General features: G+C 37.7%; 1 protein-coding gene and 1 long non-coding RNA gene across 6 annotated transcripts in view; both read right to left on the reverse strand.

The window, feature by feature from the left end:
* Window positions 1-22,540, reverse strand: part of ZNF385D (zinc finger protein 385D) — a 978,174-nt gene that overhangs the window by 202,684 nt on the left and 752,950 nt on the right. The gene's annotated exons all lie outside the window — the stretch shown is intronic.
* LOC146397207 (uncharacterized) lies at window positions 12,117-22,230 on the reverse strand. Its single transcript, XR_014822498.1, has 2 exons — window positions 17,198-22,230; window positions 12,117-16,091 (listed from the first exon to the last, which is right to left on the reverse strand). It is a non-coding gene; the product is annotated as an uncharacterized LOC146397207 (long non-coding RNA).

The raw sequence follows: 22,540 nt of genomic DNA on the forward strand, positions 1-22,540 counted from the left end.
ACAGCATTTACCACGTGCCACAGACCCTGCATAAGCACGTCTCACTTCCAGTGGGACCTTCTGACGCCGTGATTTTATGACTACATGTGGTTTTCCACCCATAATTTGTCTGGGAAATAGTTATTAAGGGTGGGACTCTAACTTTTTTTTTTTTTTTTTTTTTTTTTGTCTTTCTGCCTTTTCTAGGGCTGCTCCTGCCGCACATGGAGGTTCCCAGGCTAGGGGTCGAATTGGAGCTGTAGCCACCGGCCTTTGCCAGAGACACAGCAACGCGGGATCTGAGCCGCGTCTGCAACCTACACCACAGCTCACGGCAACGCCGGATCCTTAACCCACTGAGCAAGGCCAGGGATTGAACCCGCAACCTCATGGTTCCTAGTTGGATTCGCTAACCACTGAGCCACGACGGGAACTCCAGGACTCCAATTTTTTTAAAGAAAATCCCCTAATCAATGCTGTATAAACATAATTAATGTATAATTATATATATATATATGTGCATATGTGTATATGTGTCTGTGTATATTATATAAGGAACAAACAGTAAGTGTTGGTTAAAATGTAGAGGATCAGACTGAAGTCTCTGCCCTGTGATTTATTCCCAGCAACTCTGGGGAGAATGAGTCTGTCTTACTAGGCAGTAGATCCTCTTTGCCTGCAGACTCGCTGAAAGTTGTGGTCTTCTTAAAGCTCTTTGCTATGGGTAGGAGAACCCAGATGGGCCAGATGTCTTCATCGGGCCCCTTCTGGCCTGGCCTACCGAGACTTCAGGGTGGAGGCTGAGGGCCCTACAGATGCTTGTCCAGCTAGTAGCCCCTCCCCACATAGCACCCTATGAAAATCTACTTGAGATTTCCATTTTTCTTCAGGCTTCTTCTTCTCACCAGGTAAGAAGGCTCATGCTTAAAACAGAAGAAAAACTAAGAAGATATACATGGTTCTATACTTCCAGGTGAGCAACTATTTTATGCTTTGTAGGCAATATGTTTCTGGAATCTAAGATACAGTATATAATACGAATCATCTAGCTTTTGAAAGTCTATTCATGGTTAAGCAGAAAGAGGCAAAAGTGGAATATTGTCTTGGCTTACCCTAGAATTACTTTGGTGGAATCCTGACATTACTTTACTGGTCTCTAACAAATAAAGGTGAGAAAACCCATCACAATATTTGCTGCAAGGATGTGATTAGATATTTAGTCATCATATTATGGTGTTTTATCTGGGAGGAGCCTTGTAGAAAGTCTCCCTCTGTATATTTTTATTCAATGCACCCTCCCAATGATCCTTCAAATTAGGTTTCATTGTCATCATGACCATTTGAGAGGTGAGGAAAGCAAAGACTACCCAATTGAAGAAATCTTCTCAAAATTATTCAGCTAGTAAATAGTGGAACTGGAATTCAAAAAATAAAAAAAAAATTCCAAATCCACTAGCTTGATGTTCAAAAGTTTAATTACATTTCTGAAACACCAACTAAATCTCAGTGTCGCCAATGCAGTATGTACAGTTAGGCAAGTGACTTCATTTTTGCTCATCTACACCATAGGGGAAAAACGCTAAACAAAATCAAAAGTACATTCAAGTTTGGACATGTGATAACTTTTTAATCATTGCTCTCATCAGAAATGTGGAATTCAAGTTCTTCTTCACCATCGTAACCTTCCCCACAATCTCCATCACTAAAAACTGCCGAGCACAGGTTGTATGTTAATTGCCATGTAGAGTTTTACTTCTCTTACACACCCTATGAGCGAGGTGCTGTTGTTTTCTCTATTTGAAAGATGGGGTAAGAGATTTGAGAGATGAAGTCATTGCCCAAATCCACATAATTAGTAGGCTTTAAAGAAAAAGTGATGAAGAAAAATCCAAATAGTCTATTGAGCTTCATAAGATAATAGATACAGAGAAGTCCTTTGACTCATGTAAAGGAACATACTAAGCATGCCTGGGATAGGAAGACAAAGCTTCCTGATGTCAGATCTTGGAATATAATAAGCAGATGTTCCTAATACACCCTAGGGTAAAGCTATTAAGGATATATTCTCATTGTGTTACTGGAAATAAAAGCTTTTTTTCTTTCAGGCTCCAGATTGCCAGAGGTGGATCTGTACTTTGGAGCTTATATAAAATACCAATTTATATTTAAGTATATATTAGGTAGATGTCTCCTGATGGATGTTACGATAGATTTCTCTCATTTGACCAATATTTCTTGAATTCCTAATATGTGTCAGGCACTATTGTAGGCATCAGTGACATGGTGATGAACAAAAAATAAAAATTCGCATTGTCACAGAGATCACAATTTAGTGGTGGTAGAGACAGTCAAATGAACACGGGGGAAGACTGTGACATCCCTACCTTCAGAGAGCTTATACCTAGTATTGGAGAGATAAATATTAAACAAAAATGTAAAATCATATCAGATTTTGGTAAACATCATGTGAAAAACCCATCCCAGAAAGGAGGCAAGACACACTGATGAAAACATTAAAGCTGGTAAATTTTAATTAAAAGTAACCAATTTGAGACCAGCTCTCTTAATTTGTTCATTTACTTTGTTTATACCATTAGCTTAGACCCCTGGGAAATACATGAAATTTTTACTTACTTCTCATGCTGATTTTTGTCAATTCAAAACAATTCTGCATGAAATACATTAAGTTAATTTCCAAAAGAATGTAGTTAAGGGGGAAAAAAGGCAATGTAATGGCATTTTGCTCTGGGAGATTGAACAATAATGCATGCTATGAATTGGACCACAGAGTGTATTCTTTAATGAAAGAAGCCAGAGAAAGGAGACATAACAAATCTATTTTCAGATGCAGTTGACATGGATTGTTGCCTCTCTCTAATTTGTAGAGGAGCATACATCATCTTTGTTGGATCGGATGTGACAAAATTTGGGGAAACAAAATAGAAACCATCATTTTGTATGAAAATTGGAATCAAGTTACATGGTCATCAAGCAATTTGAAGCCCTGAGGAATTATGTTTTCGTGTATCTTAGTCAAATATCATCTAAATAACTGAGGCAATTGCATTATATCTATTTTACTTAGTTACTGGATAAATTAATTTATGGGAAAGTTATTCTTATATGTTTTGTCCAATATACTGATTTTGAACAAATCTATGATGTTATTAAAATGGATTTTTTTAAACCTAGTTGAAATTGAAACACACTGCAAAAATCTAAAAATCCAGTATATCTGTGAGATTTAACAGAGAAATTATCAATTATCTAGATATCAAAAGCTGGTATTGAAAGGCAGAGAAAGGAATTCACACTTTTTGGCCTTTATCATTCATATGAGAATGAAATCAGCAGATTTATTTTACATTATTATTTTGCCCTTATCATTTTATCTTTATTTAACTCTATTTCATGATTATTCAGTTACCTTGAATAAAAGCTGGCTATAGCAGCTGAATTACACAGTCGCACAAGTGTATGTGTCAGAATGATAGAGCTTTACAGTGGAGGAGATGTGCAAATGTAGAAAAACTAAACAATAACAAAAGGTAAAGAGGTGGGGCAGAAAAATAATCACTTTAATATATTTACCTGGATTCAGTTATTGAACCAAAGTACTATTATCAGGCTGTCTTGAATATTATTTCTGGATCTCCTGATTTCACTGAGGAAACTTCAAATTATAACTTATTTAGATAATCAATAAATTCATTAGGATGCTGTAAGATGGAGCTTTTAGCTTGTGTTCTTGTAATGATTCTAATAAACAGAAAATTTACTATGAAGTATAAACCTTTCAAAGAACTGCACATTTTTTCTAACTATAACCTATTATTAATGTATATATAATAATGTGCATTATTCATAACATATTGATAAACCTAATAAATCTATGATCATATACTTAAATGCCCTGTTAATGCTTTAAATCAGGGGCACTGATGGCTAAGTAAAGCAAATAAAAGAAAAAGGTGACTTTTCTTTTTCCTAATAAAAATAAACCATAAAACCAGCCTTAAAGGAAATCCATGACCTTCAAACTTCTAAATAGCAATGCATGTTACACATCTCTGTTATTTTTTAAAATTTTAATATATTTTTAGGATTAAATTTGAGAGGTACTTATCAAAATTTAATTATCATTTCCAGTCAATAAAAGGTGACTACAGGATATACTTAGTTCAGAAGGACATAAAAGCTAGGTAACATCCTTCTCATTTTTTTTCCAATTACATAATGACATTTTAGTAAATTGCATGTATGTTATGTGGTTGTGATGGCTCTTAGAAGTACACAAGTATCCAGGTAATCAAATTATATGTAAATTAACCAATGTTCTCAAGCCTATTTACCTTCAGTATATTCTGTGATTTCAGGCTTATCTATTTATTTGTTTTTTGATTGCAGTATTTTTTAGATTTCACTTTACAGAGAGAGGAGAACTGTCACTTAGATGAAATGCAATTTAAAATGTGAGTCAAGAAAATGAATTTATTCATACATATCAAAGTAATTTGTGTCAATTAGCTAAAGATTTCAATGGGAGAAACCAAGGCTTTGTTCTTCAGGTATAATTGTATTATCAAGAGGCACCTCCCTAAAAGTCAAAGCAGATTTCTATTCAAATAGAAACCCACAGAAACACACACCTATGTACTGAAAAATAGCACAGCTTTTCTTTTTGTCTCTGTAGATTGCTTCAGGATTTTAATAAAAACTTTTCTTTTATTCACATATTCAATAAATACAGGATCAGGCACCTACTTTGTATGAGGCTTTGTGATTGCCTAAAAATATAATGGTGAGCAAGCTAGGCAGAAAATGTCATTGTTTTCCAAGAAAAAAAATTCATAAGCAAGTAGTTGATATCTAAAAAAACTAAAATGGAGTTCCCCGGTGGCCTAGCAGTTAAGGATTTGGCATTGTTACTGCTGTGGCTGCAATTCCATCCTTGGCGTGGGAACTTCTGCATGCTGTGGGTGCAGCCACAAAATAAATAGATAATAAAATAACTAAAGTGTATCAAGTGCCTACCATGTGCCTGGTTCTGGATAAAGTAATGAATATGTATTAACTGTTTCACAACAATTCTACAAATTATATTAGTATGACTTTTAAGTAGGTGAGGAAATTGAGGCACAGTGGATTTAAATGATTTGTCCCAAACTACATAGCTACTAGGGTGGCTCAGATGGGATCCTAAGTAGTCTTGCTCCAGAGACTACACTCTTAATCCTGCATGGCCTTTGGTACTTGACTCTGTGAGAACACCTCCTATATAAGTCAGTATTTGCCAAGGAACTTTCCATGGGAGTTTAAAGAATGTATTGTCTTCAAGTGGTCCAGCTTTCCCTTTCCATTCCCCTGCTTCTTCTTACTAATATTTCCCCCAGTAACACTTAAGATTCTAGATTTTGTATGACTTCAATGGGTGAGCCTCAGGGGAAATTGCTTTGCTGTTAAAGGAGGAAATAAAATTTTAAGAAACTCCTGATTATTTCCCCAAATCCAAAATCTCTACAACTGATTCCGGATTAAAATTGAATTTAACATTTAGTCCTAATGCCTTTGGCCCTGTACTTTCCTTATCTGTTACTGAACATGTCATCCACAAAATTCCAAATAATAACCAGAGGACCTTAAAAAAATAGAGCAGTAGAAATAACATAGGTCATTGCACTTCATTGTATACATATTGACAGAAACTTTCAACTGCATTTTTTTAACCATACTAACAAACATGAACAAACTCAGGCAAACAGACAAAATTTTAAAAATATCAGAAACTTGTATTTTTAAAACTCTAGGAGTTTTGTGTTTCTGAGCAAAGGGGCTCAACAGCTCTCTCGAGTATCTTTTCAAGGACGTTTGTATAGCAAACAGCCTTGGAAGTTAGACAGTATCTTCCTCTGGGCAGAGGGCAGATTCTTTTTTTTCCTGGCCAGTGTAACAAAGATAATACCTTTCTCTGGGGCAGAAGCTGGATGGGTTTCGTAGGAGTCTCTTTTAAAAGACAGTGGTTTTGCTAAGTGCAGGCTTCCTCAACTGTAACACAAACACACTGCTTGTAGCATCAACTTGAACCCTTACCTGCATCACTCTGCGTCCTTTCCAAAGAGAACCAAGGGGAACATGAAGTTCATGATGACTGATGAACTGTCAGTAATTAAGATATTTGTCTCTGACCTAGGAGTCTCATGTCTCCTGCCAACCTCTATAAAACTGCGGTAGACTTACTTCCTAGCTTGCACGTAGTGTAAATTCTCAGATCCTGACCGGTTCTTGACCTATTTCAATTCAGTAAGACATACTCTGTGTCTACAAAGCTATTTTAATTATACTTTATTGAAATCTTTATCTATTCTTGCAATCCTCAGATTTCTGGACAAATGTATAGTGAAATAGAAGCTTGTACTTAAACTTGACAAGATTGACCAACTGGCAATCACACAGGAAACTTTAACCCAGAAAATGTCCTTAATAGCTCTAGCACATACACATATTCATTGATATGAAACTACAAAGAAATGGAAGATCTGACAGGCATTACAAGAGGCAGTTTCTTAAATTCACCAGATAAAAGACACACACACACACACACACACACACGCTCTCCAACTTCAAAAAGAGCAGACCTCATATTTCCAACTAATCCAACTACCACTCTGTGATTTATCAGAATATCAGAACCTGGAGAGAACCAACTACAACTTTTTCCAAATATTCAAGAGTAATTCATATAATTGTTATATATGACATTTCATGCTTAAATACTTCAATAGCATAGAACCCACCACTCCATCATTCCCTACAATTTCTCTGCTTTAATTTTTTTCCAGATTACTTAGCACCTTCTGGCATTCTTTATATATCACGTTTATCTATTTATTATGTTGCTCCTTCCATTAAAATGCTAACAGGGTGATTCCTAGAGCAATAACATAATATGATACATAGTAAGTACCCAATAAATGTTTGCTGAGTGAATTAATAAATTTAATAAGGAAATAGACATGCTAATTGATTTTTTTACAAAATTAGGAAAATACTGAAGAAACAGTTTTACATTTTACTTTATAAATTAAAATTTTATGAGCCTTTCCTTATGTCATTAAATTTTCTTGCAAACCATTACTTTTTATGACAATATAAAATTCCATTTTACTGATCTACCATAACTATTTCCTAATTAGTAGACACTTGGCTTTTCTCCAGTATTTTGATATTATAAACATTTATACTTTATACTCCCATGAATATTAATCTCTGGTTATCCTAACAGTGATTAATACAGAATATCCTCATTTCAGTGAACTCCTATATATACAATTCTGCATAAAAGCCAATTGCGTTACAGAACTATCTTAATTTTTTTTGACTTTTTTTTTTTTTTAGGGCCACACCCACAGCATATGGAGGTTCCCAGGCTAGGAGTCTAATCGGAGCTGTAGCCGCTGGCCTATGCCACAGCCACAGCAACGCAGAATCTGAGCTGCATCTGAGACCTACAGCACACCTCATGGCAAGGCCAGATCCTTAACCCACTGAGTGAGGGCAGGGATCAAACCCACAACCCCATGGCTCCTAGTTGGATTTGATTCTGCTGCACCACGACGACGAGAAATACCTTATTTTTTTTTTAAATTTGATAGAATACAATTATTTTCTTTTCTTTGGTTTAATTAAATGTTTTTTTAAAAATTTTATAAAATATTCATCATATGAGTCTCTAAAAGAGAATTTCCTTCACCACACTATTAATAGTTTAGAAAAAAGAAAATTGAGATCAAACAGCTCAGACATAGTTTTATTATATAATGAATTGTCCCAATATACTTTAAGGCTTTCTTTCTATATTATTTCTCTTTCCCAACAGTTTAAGCAATTAAACATTTAAATTGTTAACTCAAAGTTATCTTGGGGAGTACCCATCATTGGTGCAACAGAAATGAATCCAACTAGGAACCATGAGGTTGCAGGCTCAATCCCTGGCCTTGTTCAGTGGGTTAAGGATCTGGTGTTGCCGTGAGCTGTGGTGTAGGTTGCACACATGTCTTGGATCCTGCGTTGCTGTGGCTCTGGAGTAGGTTAGCAACTGTAGCTCCATTCTGACCCTTATGGGAATATCCATATGTCATGGGTGTGGCCCTAAAAAGCAAAAAAAAAAAAAAAAAAAATTATCTTGGATTTTTTTTTTTTTTTTTAATTGGTCATGCTCACAGCAAGTGGAAATTGCCTGGCTTGCGGATCCAAACAGTACCATAGCAGTGACCTGAGCCACAGCAGTGACAACACTGGATCCTTAACTAGCTGAACCATCTGAGAACTCCAAAATTATCGTGGATTTTAAAATTGGAGTTCTTTTCTCCCTTGCTTAACATTTGAACTTTTTTTTTTTCTTTTTTCCAAATCTTTGAGAACAATATAAGCTTGAAATCCACTCTGGGAGTTCCCATCATGGCTCAGCGGTTTGCGAACCTGACTAGCATCTATGAGGTTGCAGGCTCGATTCCTGGACTAGCTCAGTGGTTTAAGGATCTGGCGTTGCCTGTTGCCATGAGCTGTGGTGCAGGTCGCAGATGTGGCTCAGATCCTGTGTTGCAGGTCAGTGGCTACAACTCCTATTGGACCCCTAGCCTGGGAAGCTCAATATGCCACAGATGCGGCCCTAAAAAGACAAAAAGACCAAAAAAAAAAAAAAAAGAAAGAAAAGAAATCCACTCTGTACCATGGAAGTTTTGCAGATCTCATACTGGACCTCATAATGTTTCTAGTTCAAGAATTTGTTGCAATTAACACAGTGAAAAGTGGACCTTATAGTTGAAATACACACAGGCACACCTATTGAGATTATCACAGTAATTCAGCATCATAGTTTTGTCTCTGAGCAAACAAACAAAAAAAACAAAACAAAAGTGAAGGAGTGTCTCACTCCAGGCGAACCATGCTCCTAACATCTCCAAATAATGGACCCTCCTTCCCTTCCTTCCTTCCTTTTTAAACAACCACAACTGTAACACATGGAAGTTCCCAGACTGCAGTTGAATCAGAGCTGCAGTTGCAGGCCTATGCCAGAGCCACAGCAATACCAGATTCAAGTTGCATCTGCAACCTACTCACAGCTTGTGGGAATGCCAGGCCCTTAACCCACTGAGTGAGGCCAGGGATTGAACCCACATCCCCACAGAGACTACATTGAGTTCTTAACCTGCTGAGCCACAACAGGAATTCTTAATAGAGCAATTCTGAGTCACCACTTTGAAACTCAGATGCTTACAATTTTCCAAACCTATTATAATTTTTTCTAGACACCAAAAATAAAATGGCTATTCGAGGTGCAGGTGTCTCTTATGATCTGAAGCTACCAAATAAATACCTATAACAATTATCCAGAAGTTTTTGCGAATATCTTCTTTGGTATGTCTGATAGCACAAATGAAAACTCACAGCTTTGCCTCCTATGAAAATGGATGAAGGGGTAAGATGCTTTGATAACCCTAACAGTTAAAATATTTCACTGCTTTCTTATGACCTCTGAGAAGACCCTTTTCAAGAAGGTAGAGCTTTTTTGTGACAAAGGTCTTGGTGGCTTGGCCCCTTGTGTTTTCTTGACCACAGGATCAAAGGTCACTTCAACACACTAAATTTAATAGTTTCATGCCTGGGCCAGTGACATTCAGTGGTCTGTAGTCTGTAAATGTGCTTCATGGAGAGCTAAGAGCCATGTAAAGCAAAATCTGATATATATGCCATTATAAAGCAAAGAGAACTAAAATGGGACTCAGTCTAAATCAGAGTTGACAAATTTTCTCTGTCAAGCACCAGAGAATAAATATTTGAGGCTTTGCAGGCCATAAGGTCTCTATCTGTCTAAACTACTATTTCCGTTGTTGTAGCATGAAAGCAGCCAGAGACAAGTTTCATTGACCGTGTTCCAATAAAAGTTTATTTACAAAATAGGTAGCCCCCTGAATTGGGCCCACAAGCTATAGTTGGCTGAGTCTCAGCTTCTATTGGCTTCTCTTCTGGTAAAGTAACTAAGCACACGTAAATCCTAGTTACTCCAGACCTTAAGTTCACTGTCATTTATAGAATTCTAGAGTCTGAAATGGACTAAAGAAATGCCCACACAAAAAAGACAATCACACACTGACCTCCAAGTATTTTTGCTAGAAATCCATATATATATACATATATACATATATATACATATATACACACACACATATATATACACACACACACATATATATGGAATTTATATACACATATATACATATACATATGGATTTGATAAGATGTCATATTTGACGTCTCTGGCCATGCTTCAGTTTTTCTGAAAGTACTTTTTGAGAGTCCAATCAGAAAAAGGTGGTCTGAAGCATGGTCCCATCAATTTCTAGTTTTATGAACATAGGTAAATTATTATTTTATTTGGCTACACCCACAGCATGTGAAAGTTCCCAGGCCAGGGATCAAATCTACACCATAGCAGGGACCTGAGCCACAGCACTGACAATGCTGGATCCTTAACCCACTGCACCACAAGGAAACTCCTGATATGAGCAAAGTAGTTACTGCCTCTGTGTCTCATATCCTTTTTTAAAATGGGGATAATTTACCCGCACAAAACTGTTCCAACTACATGTGTCACCCAGGTGTTCAAATCTAGATGGACCCAAATCATTCGGTCTTTCATTCCATTCATTCATGAGCAAGAGTGTCTTAGTGTCCATCTTAAAGCAGTGGTATTAAAATCAAAATCAAACAAAAGCCACCCTTGAAAATTCCCTGAGCAAACAAATCCATGTCAACCATAGCAATAAAGCTTAATTTAGCTTATTTTGCAAGACTAACCTGCCCTTGCTCATTTCTTGCTTATGCCCCCAGAAATCATCAGCAAAACTTACTCTTTCCTGAAATTGATATAAGGTAAGAACTAACCAATTCCTTATTTTAAAAAAATTTAAGGAGTTCCCATCATGGCTTAGTGGAAACGAATCTGACTAGCATCCATGAGGACACAGGTTCGATTCCTGGCTTTGCTCAGTGGGATCCAGCCTGCCATGACCTGTGGTGTAGGTCACAGACATGGCTCAGATCTGGCACAGCTGTGGTTGTGGTGTAGACCAGTGGCTACAGCTCCAATTTGACCCCTAGCCTGGGAACCTCCATATGCCATGGGGGAGGCCCTAAAAAGACAAAAAAAAGTAGAATTCTATAACCAATCATGGGGAAAAATAAACAATTACTGCTTTCTCACCATATAAGCTGCTTTGTAGCAATATACCCTTGAACCTCATGCCACGTCTTGGTTTGAGACTCCAGGTTTGCAAATTGTTTTTTTGGTGTATACCATAAAGTTTTACTAATTAATACTTTGGTAATTCATTGGTTTTACTTCTGTTATTTATGAACTTTTTTTGCTTTTTATATCTGCACTGTTGGCATATGGAAGTTCCCAGGCCAGGGACTGAATTGGAGCTGCAGCTGCTGGCCTACACCACAGCCACAGCAACATGGGATCCAAGCCAGGTCTTTGAACCCACATCCTTGTGGATACTAGTCAAATTCATCAATTCTGTGCCACCACAGGAACTCCCCTGTTATTTATGAACTTTTTTTTAAATTGTTATTTCCCCAATACAATTTTTTTTCTACTGTACAGCATGGTGACCCAGTTACACATACATGCATACGTTCTTTTTTCTCACATTATCTTGCTCCATCATAAGTGACTAGACACACCACTCAGCCATAAAAAAGAACAAAATAATGAACTTCTGATGCTTCATAATGCCCCAAATTCTCAGCAAGATCTCCAAAAGCTGGATGCTGGGTTACTGTTTTCCTATACGTGTCTTTGTAGTAACTACTTCTCCACTAGCTCCTGCACTTAGCATCCTTTCTCATTGGTCTGCTTTGGTCCATTTTGGACATCAGCCCTCATCTCCAATATTCCAAGAGCTCTTGGGTTTAGGAGAGTGTCATGAACAATTTACAGGGTATCTGGAGTACATTTTAGCATGAGAAAGGAAGCATGATACCAGCCAAGTCAGAGAAAAAGGAGAAGCAAGAGAGGGAAGAAGAGGAGGAGGAAGAGAAAAAAGATAATTATAATTATTATTAATTACTTATTTTTATGATTTCCTATCTCCGGGAATTGCATGGGTCATATTATTAGTCCTCCTGCCATGTACTCAGACTTCTCTTTCTTTTCCTTTTTTGTTTTTTTAGGGCCGTACCCATGGCATATGGAGGTTCCCAGGCTAGAGGTTGAATTGGAGCTGCAGCTGCCAGGCTACAACCACAGCCACAGCAACACAGAATCCGAGCAATGTCTGAGACCTACACCACAGCTCACAGCAATACTGGATCCTTAACCCACTGGGCAAGGCCAGGGATCAAAGCTATGTCCTCATGGATATTGGTCGGGTTCATTAACCACTGAGCCACGAGGGGAACTGCCAGACTTCTCTTTCTCTTTAAACCATTACTACATCTCTCTCTTCTCTCTATTCTCAAACATCTTCCACTTTCTACAACCAGACAATACGTAATTTTTCTCACTTTACTAGGCAGAACAAATCGTCTCTCATTTTAAGAATCTCCTTAAAATGTTTCTTAAAAAAAAAAAAAAAAACAAAGCAGACAAAATGTAATTGTTTTTGCAAAGCTAATGTTTTTGTGTTATAAGCACTGGGCTTTTGAATTTAAAAGGATAAGCTCTAAAGGCCACAGTATAAAAAGTATTTATCATCAAAAGACATATTGAGAAAAATGCATACTCCTGTCAGTGTTGTTTCTCTCACTGCAAAGAATAAGGCCATTCTCTGAGCTGAGGAAGGCAGCAGAGAGTCTGAGAGGACAAAAACATAGTGTTGATTGGTAAATAATGAAAGTTGAAGGGAGGGGAAGGGAGTGGGAAGGGCTCGGAGTCTGGGGTTAGTAGCTGCAAACTACTGCATTTGGAGTAGATAAACATTGAGATCTGTTGCATAGCACAGGGAACCAAGCCTAGTCCCTTGTGATGGTACATGATGGAGGATAATGTGAGCAAAAGAATGTACATATATATGTATAACTGGGTCACTCTGCTGTACAGCAGAAATTGACGGAACACTGTAAATCAACTATAATAGAAAAAATAAAAGTCTTTAAAAATTTTTTAAAAACCTGAAAATAGGACTGAAAAAAAAAAAAAAAAAAAGAAAGAAAGAGAGAAAGTCAAGCCAAGTGACAAGATGGTAGGACCACCATGTGATTTTTGGGAAAGGAGAGAATAGAAGACCAGCTTCATCCCCATCCCCACACTTCAACTCCAAGGGGGACACAGCAAGAGCCCACGGCACAGGAAGAACAAATATGTCTGTGAGGATCTAAACAAATGAGTGACTCAGTCTCCAGTGATGTGACATTCGGTATAACACCTTCTTACCCATACCAGACGAGCAACGAAGCAATCACAGCCTTAGAGAGCCCCTTCCTTCTTTCAAAGAGCTAGTGTGTCATGGAGAAATGACTGGAATTATTTTCAGATCCTTCATCATGTATAGAAATCGCTCAATACGAAGTGACTTGCAGAGACCATTTTTGAAAACTGTGCTATCCAATAAAGTAGCTGCTAGCCATGGATGGCTCTTTAAGTATATAAAAAATACATTAAAAGTAAATACAATGAAATGTTCAAGCTTTCAGTGGCATCAGCCACATTTCCAGTTCTTGATGGCCTCAGGTGGACAACGGCTGTCCACTTAGAGCAGATATAGAACATCACAGGAAGTTCAACTGGACAGCGATGGTTTAGAACAAAGAGTCATTCATGTGGCTAAACAACCAAGAATCATATGAGTAAACCGGAGTGCATCCCGCCTCTCACCAATATGGACAGAAAAGGACAGAGAACCAGGTGTCTCCTGCCCCCCTCATTTTTTAAAGCACCTAGGGTATAAATATAATCCAGCGAAGTAGAGAGAAAGATGCTAAGTTGGTTAAAATTGTATTTTACACACAGAATGAAAGTTCAAAGTACAGGCATTTCGGGTGTGGTTCCAGACCACCATAAAAAAGCAAAAGTCAAAATAAAGCAATTATTTTCCCAGTGCATACAGAAGTTATGTTTCCACTATACTGCAGAAATGCGCCATAGCCTTTTGCCTAAGAGAATAATGTACGTACTTTAAATCACAAATACTTTATTGCTAAGAAATGCTAATCATCATCTGAGTCTTCGGTGAGTCATAATCTTTTTGCTGGTGGAGGATTTGAAATATGGTGAGAATTACTAAAATGTGATATAGGGACGTGTAGTGAGCAAGTGCATTTGGATAAATGGCGCCCAATGACTGGCTCAACATAGGGTTGCTACAAACCTTCCATTTGTAAAAAATGTAGTATCTGCCAAGTGCAATAAAACAAAGTATGCCTATAAATACCACGTTCAGTTTTTTTTTGAATATAAAGTTTCCTGCACACATAGCCTTGTGGATTAAATAACATTTCCCTGAGACAGAACAGAATTCCTTATTGTATGAAAGTGACTGCAATACCTTTTTAAGATAAAATTGAGATCTTCTCTCCCCCTATAAATGAAATGCCCAGTTGGTACTGAGTTTATAGGCCTCGTTTATAGATAGCACTCAAGAGTGGTAGCTTTGCTGATGACTACTCCCTAAACACATCTTATTATAAACACCCAAAATCAAAGTGGGTACATGAAAAGATGAGGAAATTCTGCATCTTTAAAAGACAAAACTACCTTCGAAAGCGAGCAGCCAGTAAGAAGGTCCCTTAACTCTGAAAGCTCTGTGTGGCTCTGAGGCAGTGGTCTCTGAGGAGGTTTTGTGATTTCGAAAGTGTAAATCTCCAAGGTTCTGGCCCCCAGAGGCCACAGCAGAACCAGCAACAGCTGTGCTGTCAAAGGCATGCTCTTCAGTTAACAGTTGTCCAAATCAAACTGTGGCCAAGGCTGTTAATGTTGCTGATAAAATAAATAGTTGTTGAGAGGGAGATGGAGGAAGTTGGTGAGGTCACACTGGCAGCTGAGGCTTGGGTGTGAAGAAGGCTCAGGAAGGAAGAGGTTGGTGACACCCTGTGAAACTTGCAGACGCCAGCACAACTAACCTCCTCACCCTTGCTTTCTAACCCTCTGAATAGTGGGAGATCTTCACTGTACTTGGAACTGACAGAAGGGGTAAGAGAACAGACAAATCTCAGGGGCCTTATTCCTGATATGCTACCTCCATTCTGAGGGTGACCCCCAGAACTTGGAAATAAATGATAAACCTCTGACTCCCCTGGTGGCCTGCATGGGGGGATTCAGAGCTGGGCTGGGAAGCTGAGGAAAAACAGAGCTAGTCAATTAACGAGTTGGTACAAGCATTACGGATCAACGCGTGACACAAGCCTTCCTGGAAAAGCTGAAGTTCCCTGCAGTCCCTACCTATTTCAGTGACAGCCAGCAACCCTCCCCATCACCAAGTTTCATGCCAGCAGTCCCTACACAGAGGAAGGAAAGAAAGGCTGCTGGACAAGGGTAAACTGGGTTCATTCCGACTGCTCGGGTTTTCCTGTTCAGCTCCAAGTCACAGCTGCTGGGTCTCCTGTCACAGTCAGCTTTTCCAGGTCCATGCTCAGCATTAGGTATGGAGAAAAACTTGTACATTAATGAATCTAAAAAAAGATATACATGAGCTTATTTACAAAACAGAAACAGACCCACAGACATAGAAAACAAACTTACATTTACCAAAGGGGAAAGTGGGGGAGGATAAATTAGGAGTTTGGGATTAACAGACACACGCTACTGTATATAAAAGAGAAACAACAAGGACCTACTGTGTAGTGCAGGGAACTCTACTCAATATTTTGTAATAACCTATAAGGGAAAATGATCTGAAGAACAGAATATAAATATGTGTATATATAACACACACATATCACTTTGCTATATATCTGAAACGAACGCAACATTGTAAATAAACTATACCTTAAAAGCAAACAAACAAACAAAAAAAACTGGAGTTCCCGTCGTGGCTCAGTGGTTAACGATCCCAACTAGTATCCATGAGGGTGCAGGTTTCATTCCTGGCCTTTCTCAGTGGGTTAAAGATCTGGCGTTGCTGTGACTGTGGTGTAGGCTGCCGGCTACAGCTCCAATTTGATCCCTAGCCTGGGAACCTCCATAGGCCGAAGATGCGGCCCTAAAAAGACAAAAGACAAAAGTGCACACACAAAAAACAGTGAATGTCTCTTTCCCCAACCAGGGTGTTAGTTTTTGCTTTTGATTCATTCATAATTCAATATAGGTGAATCCCAAATTTGTCTTCTACCTCAAAGAACAGCTAATCCCAAGAACTGGGTTGAAATGAGCATCTTGTTAAACTCAGAGGGTCCGAGTGTACTGGGACTGAGAAAAGACCTAAAAGGAGAGTGGCTGCCAGTGGCCACAAGGCCAAATTATGTTCGTTAAGAAGGAAAAATTCGGGGAAATTTTAAAAATGATTTTTCTTTTCAAAAGTTGAGGAAGAGGGATATCTACCTTTTGAGTGTAGAAGTAAGCCAGGGAAGTAAAGGCAACTGCGAATTTGGTTATGTTGAAGACAACAAAGGAAGGTGGAAAATGGCATTCACTGAGCCCTGAGCATTGCTCAGTACTGCCGCATAAACACTTTTCAATTGGGGTTGCTTACTACTGGGTTATGCACTCTTATCTTTAGTTTATACATGAGGAATTAGTCACTCAAAGAGGCAAAGTAAATGGACCAAGTGCCATACCTGCTAAATGTCAATGCTTCAATTTGAAACACAACTTTACCTTCAATGGTCAGCTGCAAGTTTGAAAGAGGACTTACCATCCATAGACTATATTCAGTGATACCACAGACTGATTCATTCAGCCAACGGTACGTCGGCGTCTACTCTGTGCTGACCAGGGCTGTGGGAGACGTCAAACCTAGAGATAATCTGATGGTTTTACCAACTCTACTGGTCTCTACATACTTCAGAGGCAGTCACATAGAATGATATTAACTTTCTTCCCTTCTCCACCCTCAGAGGCCTGTAATGGCCACTCTGTTTACCTTATTTCAGTATTTCCTTTCTTTTTTTCTTTTTAGGGCTGCACGCACAGCATATGGAAGTTCCCAGGCTAGGGGTCCAATTGGAGCTATAGCTGCCAGCCTACACCACAGCCACAGCAACGCCAGATTCAAGCCACATCTGAGACCTACACTGCAGCTCAGGGCAACACTGGATCATTAACCAGGATCCTTAAGCGGGGCCAGGGATCGAACCCAAATTCTCATGGATACTAGTCAGGTTCACTACTGCTGAGCCGCAACGGGAAACTTCTTTCCATATTTCATCTGGGAGATGTTTTCAACCAGCATTCAGAGGCAACAGTTTCAGCATGTTGGGTCACAAACAGAAAGCAAGGGAAAGTTCTGGGTTTTAGTCCGTGGTGGCAGCACTGCCAGCCCTGCTCTGATCCCATGGCTTGCTGAAGTCAGAGCTAGACAGAATGAGGGCCCTTCCAGAGTGATTCTTTGACCTGTCATTTATTCTATGCTACCGGTGTGATATTTTTCATTTGTAATCCATTTCTTAATGGCTACATATAGTTTCTCATTTCTAAGCAAAACAGCATAGGCAAGGAAAACAGCAGGTAGAGACAGAGCTAAATGTCTTAATGTTACATTAACAGGCAACCCAAAAGTCCAGAATAATTCTTGTTATCCAAATTCTGATATGTCTCTTAAGTAAATTATAGTTATTTTCTAAGTAATAATCTTTTAAAGGGATTGCCTAAATAACATGTAATAAAAACAACACAAAACCTTAACCTGAGAATCTCCTTTTTATCTTACTGTAAACCATTTCCAGACCTACATGTCTTTCGCAGAATACGCTAAAATAGGAGTAATGATGCAATCCTTTTTTTCCTTTCTTGCTTCCTTCCCTCCTTCTTTCCCTCCTCCTTCCCCTGTACTTACCACCACAGATGCAACTAATGCTTATTTTTCAAGATGGCTTTAAGTTCTAAAGACTATCAGGTAATACAGTGCATTACATAACACCTATTAACAGAGCCGAATTCCTAAAACAATGATTGTGTTCCATTTTCATTACCTATAAGCCTGTTTCTTTTACCCACGGAATTAATTGTGGTGATAAAATGTGCTTCTCCCTTTATATTCTTGACTAGCTGAACCAAATAATTTCTTAAAGTACATCACTTTTCATTTTAAATGTAGCTTTAAAAAAACAGGTTAACAACTGTCTACAGTTAACTGTAGATTTTATGTGCTATAATATTATATGTCATCCATTACCAATTTTATAGGCTGAGCAGAATAAAATAATCATTGATCTTTTTCATCAGAATGCTATTAAGACAAACGGTGCAAAATTCAACTGATTAAATTGTTACTTAAGATGCGTTATTAAAATTTATTTTAAAGCAGTTTTTCTCATTAAGACTTGACAAATCTGGAGAGCACTTCATTTAATCTCCTCTATGAGAATAGTTTGCATGCAAAGAACCTGAAGGATGAGGAGAGAGACTTGGGAGGTCTGAAGTTGCTGGGACCTGTAGGCAGTTACTTACTGCAGATCTGCTGTGCAAATTGCTTCTCACCCAGATCAAGGTGGGAAGAAAAAGCAGAGAATCAAAATCTTGTTTATAGTTTTAGTTTTCTGTAAACACTGATAACAACTGCAGATGGGAACAACTGCCAACTACAATCTGTAGGAGTCTTACACATCTTTTATGATTACTTAATCAAAACATCCCCATAACAGGAATTCAACAGATTTAAGGGATGTGTGACAAAAGAATTGGAAAAGATTTATCAAGAAATGACAAAGGAGCAATTGTCACTGCCATTGTCACAACTATCCAAAACTGGTACAGGGGTCTCAAGGTTGGGTGTGTTCCAGTACGCAAAATATCTGTGCTATCTCATTTAACCCACAAATAACCCAAGAGGCCATTAGCAGTATTACTTCCATTTTATAGACGAAGAAACTGAGGCATAGGGAGATCAAGCGACTTCAACATTAAAGATTTAGTAAGTTGTGATCCTGGAATGTAAACCTTAGACTCTGACCACAAACGCATTGCCTGAAGCTCTAAGCCTTGCTCCTCCATGTGACTCTGTTAGAATAGAAGTATGTACTCTGGTTTAATTGCACACTGATACTCAAGATCCCTGCTCCCACATTATACAACAAGGTGAATAAAAACAGCATGGATTACAGAATACATTTCTTTACAGCTTAAAAGTATGTGAACATACACTACTTCCCTGTGGGCAAGACAAGGTTAGAAGGCAAATGAGAAGAATGTTCTGGAAGAAAAGGAGGCTATTGGATGTCACCAGAGGGTGTTCTGTTCTGTGGTTTATAACATGACGTGGACATGCTGTACTCTTGGAGGATTATGAAGGGAGTGGTTATGAATTCATGTCCCCAGGAACTACTTAGTGGGCTGACCTCATGGAAATTTGCCGAAATTGCCTAGGAAAGGTTGTCCAACCACATCAAAAGCTATCATACCAAAAGTGACACTAATTGTCCTTTCTGAGGATATAATGAAAGAAACTCATTCCATGAGAATTTCCATTTATACAAGGAGGAATCTTGGCAAAGCAACTCTCCAGAACTAGAATATATTTAAAGTTCCAGTCCTTCTATTGAGTGCTTTAAATAGCTTAAAGACCAAGTTTGATTAAAACTGGATATAGCTCTTTTATCATAAATGCAAGTTACCTAAAAGATAAAGTGATGGGATAGAATTTCTTCTGATTCTTTAGCTTTGTCCAAATAAAAGCCAATTGTTCATTAAAAGGAATCAATGTCAAATAAGTAGTACTGAATTTACTACTTAAATTACATAAAATGTATTGGTGTCTTATGCCTTCCTCCTCAAATAAATTATGAGCTTTATTCCTCCTCTATTCTAAACATTCCTCAAACATTTATAAATTGTGTGTTGTTTGCATCTCTGAGTTATATTAGTTACGTAATATATGTGCTTACTGATTCATAAATTAAAATAAAAATTTTTCAGGTTCCCTGGATCAAGACTCTAAGATCTTAGAAAAGAAAAATTTGGTCTTGGCCATCATCTATCTCCCATGACTAGAAATTTGATGGTAACAATATTTATTGAATTAATCAACCAGTAAAAAGTTGCAGAGAAATAGGCAGCCACCATGTTCTTGAAGAGTCCCATGAAAAATTTGTTAATTCCAACAAATAAGCAATTCCCATTCTGATGACAATAATATGAATATTTTATATTTTAAAATGTAAAATAATAATGGAATCCTGATGTCCTAAACACCTGAAACGAGACTAGTTATTATCAAAGTTTTCAGTTTATTCCCTACTAGTTATATAATTTGAGGTTCGATATTATCTGCCATTATATTGACCTGATAAGCACATTTATATACTTATAAATGTTTCTTTCATTTCCCAACATTCATTTATACTTAATACTCATATTATCAAGAGCCAACATTTGTGAGAGCAAAGATCACAGTTATGAAATTTGTATTAATGATTTTATAGCAGAATTCCTTAGGTCAGGTCCTTACACATCAATGTTCCACATAAAGACAATTTTTAAAGGTTACAGATAAAATACACATTTTTCTTCTAATGATGTTTTTGGACCATTATGCATCTATAACATTTTTGTTTATGTCATTCTTAAAAAATAAGCAAAAGAAGAAAACAGTGTAGATACACTAAGTATATGAGAGAAATCCATTGACATTTATTCTTCCACATCACTACAGACACATACAAGTTGCCAACAGCAGTTAAAAATAATGGCTACCAACCAGCCAATACATCCATAGAAAGAAAACAGCCTCCAATGAAGCAAGCCAATGTACTAAATATGGAATCAGACAGTGATCGCAGAACTAATTACCATATTTACAGTCAAACACAGAAGTTGGCAAGAAGATCCAAAGACATGATGAACAGGGAAGCATCCTGGAGTCCTAGTATTTTAAAACCTGAAGAAATGGGAAGGGTGACCAGAATCAAAACAGAATATGAGGGATTGCATATGTAATCAACATTTCCAAAAAAACTATGGCATCGTATATTAAATATAAACAAATTCCATGTGTTGCCAACTTTAAATCCCAGAAATGATTTCAGAAGCCAAAAACCCAACTTGGAACATCTTTCTTCACTCCTGTAATGAATAGTTTTCTTCAGGACATTCTTCTATGTTTCCTTGGCTCTAAAAAGACTAAAGAGAATACCCCTCTCTCTGCTAACTCCTGCAGAGCCTTCTTAACCAGGTAAAAACATGGAATACAATATGAAGAAGAGAGAGGAATGGTTATATTCATCTATTTTTCTTTATTAGGCTTGAAAGTCCTTTTTTTGGTATTTTAGGGCCGCACCCACAGCATACAGAAGTTCCCAGGCTAGGGGTCCAATTGGAGCTACTCCACAGCCTCAACAACACAGTATCCAAGGTGCGTCTGCAACCTACACCACAACTCATGGCAATGCTGGATCCCTAACCCAGTGAGCAAGGCCAGGGATCGAACCCGCGTCCTCATGGATGTTGGTTGCATTTGCTAACCACTGAGCTATGACAGGAAGTCCTGAAAGTCCTTTTTAATTTTTATTTATTTATTTTTTAACTTTATTGAGGTATAGTTGACTGAGAATATTGTATTAGTTTCAGCAAAGTGAATTATACATATCCATATATACATTCTTCTTTTCCCAGATAGGTTATTGCAGAATATTGAGTTGATTTCCCTGTGCTACACAGCAGGGCCTTGTAGTTATCTATTTTACACACAGTAATATGTATATGTTATTCCCATCCTCCTAATTTATCCTCCTCACCACAGTTTTCCCTGTGTAACCTATGTTTGATTTCAAAATCCTTGAGTTTTTTTGTTTTACAAGTAAGTTATTATGTATTATTTTTATTGGATTTCACATTCAAGTGATGTCATATGATATTTGTCTTTGTCTTACTTTGCTTAGTATGATAATGTCTGTTTGCATCCATGTTGCTGTAAATGGCATTATTTCATTCTTTTTTACAGCTGAGTAATGCTCCATTATATACATGGACCACCTCTTCTTTATCCATTCCTCTGCTGGTAGGCATTTAGGTTTCTTACATGTCTTGGATATTGTATATAGTACTGCAATGAACATTGGGGTACATTATCTTTTTGAGTTACAGTTTTCTCCAGATATATGCCTAGGAGTGGGATTACTAGATCATACGGTAGTTCTGTATTTAGTTTTTTAAGGAACCTCCATACTATTCTCCATAATGACTGCACCAATTAACATTCCCACCAACAGTGCAGGGGGGTTCCCTTTTCTCCACACCCTTTCCAGCATTTGTTATTTGTAGACTTTTAGATGATGGCCATTCTGACTGATAAGGTGTGAAGTGATAACTCATTGTAGTTTGATTTGCATTTCTCTAATAATTAGCGATGTCGAGCATCTTTTCCTGTGCTTTTTGGCCATCTGTTTGTCTTTGGAGAAATTTCTATTG

The sequence above is a fragment of the Sus scrofa genome, chromosome 13 (genome assembly GCF_054392235.1).
Source record: "Sus scrofa isolate SSC_HxYL_T2T_F1_AM1 chromosome 13, Sscrofa_HxYL_maternal_Yorkshire_Landrace_v2.0, whole genome shotgun sequence".
Lineage (NCBI taxonomy): Eukaryota > Metazoa > Chordata > Mammalia > Artiodactyla > Suidae > Sus > Sus scrofa.